Here is a 1,695-nt window from a genome sequence, read left to right on the forward strand (position 1 = left end):
AGTTATTCATATATTAAATTTTGCTTTTTAAGGTAATTATTTGAATTAAACCAAATCTCTTCGAACTGGTTCATGCAATTTTCAGTGTGTCAATTTGAAAATATATACCGTAATATAAGCAGAAGATTCAGGCAAAAACTTATGTTAGAAAAGCACGTTAATTACGTCATTTATTCTTATTTTATTAATGGCTTTCAAGTCAATATGACATTAATTGAATTTTCTGTCATTCCTAGACAGTTGCTAATTATATTAAAATTTTGCCCTTTCACGTCTAAATTATGGTCGCTAAAAGCAAATTTTCTTGTACTAATATCTATAGTGTAATTGGAAATCTGGTTATACTTTAGTTCTTCACTTCCAATCATATGGAAACTTTATGTCCTTGTATCAAATATAATTTTTTTTTTCTATACTCATTTTTAATTTTGTAGTGTAGAAATTATATATAGGATCTACCCTCATTTTAAATGATTTTCTAATTATACAAGCAACTATTTGGTTGAACCAAGGCCAGAAGACTTCCCGTCGGCATTAATGCATGACGACTGAGCTGGTTCATTGCAACTTCTGTTGATGAATTTCCATATATGTCTTGAAATGTTATATCACTAACCTGAAACCTGAGAAAAGAAAGCAAAGAAAAAAAAATTAAGACCCTTCTTCAGAATTAATTTAGCAAATTTGTGATATGCAGGCCTGGAAATCAGCTTGTGGACAAGTTTGGAGCTGACTGGACTAAAGTTCACTGAAGCGGTTACTTTCAGCAGTTATATGTCAAGCAATTAACATGTGCAAAGCAGTTTCTACAGGCGAGTTGTTTATCTGTCTGGTTGGGGCAATTTCCAGGTAGTTTATGTTGGAAAAATAATAGAGTAACGACTTTAAAACCAAAAACAAACTTACCAATCTTACCAAAAATTGGACAGAATAATGGCAAGGAAACAAGAAAAATTAGTGTTCTGGGTGGGAAACCTTTGAATTCTTTCCCTAATTGCTGGGGGTGTCAGCCATACGAATTTGCTATATGCTCAGGGCATGAGACACAAAAGCATAGAGTGCATTGTTGTAATCCATTGTCAAGTTTCGTGGGTGTTCTGTTTTTGTGATGATAAAAGTTGGGGACGTACTTTCGTGTACTTCATGTGTGCGTTTATAAATTATGTCCCTTTCATAAAGTTCTGCATTCCTTCATTACATAAAGAAATCTGAGTGTAATTAGGTGGCTGACTTAAGAAACTTAGTGTATTATAGGCGAATATTTACTACATCAACTTTGACACCATAACAATGATGAATAGAGACAAAATTAAGATGGTAATTAATTATTTGACCCATATGCCATTCTTTCTCTACATAGTTCAAATTGAAGATTAACTTCCGGCAAGAATGTTGCCTAATTGACTCATTTGTCATTTAAAGTTACAAATACTCTCTGTCTTTTCAATTCTGATTATAAAAGTTGAAATTTCACTTTATTAAATCCATGTTTTTTCAATTCTGATTATAAAAGTCAATAATAAACAATAGATTAATTTGTTATAAATTCAGTGTGAAGTACGTGAACTTTTTCCGCTGCATTCCTTCAAAACAATAAGTACTAATATAACACGTCATATTAACTAGTTAAATTTTCCCTACATTCCCGATCAGATGCAGTGCGTCATTAGAGGGAAATCCTCACGAAAATGTGTA

The sequence above is a fragment of the Olea europaea genome, chromosome 6 (genome assembly GCF_002742605.1).
Source record: "Olea europaea var. sylvestris chromosome 6, O_europaea_v1, whole genome shotgun sequence".
Lineage (NCBI taxonomy): Eukaryota > Viridiplantae > Streptophyta > Magnoliopsida > Lamiales > Oleaceae > Olea > Olea europaea.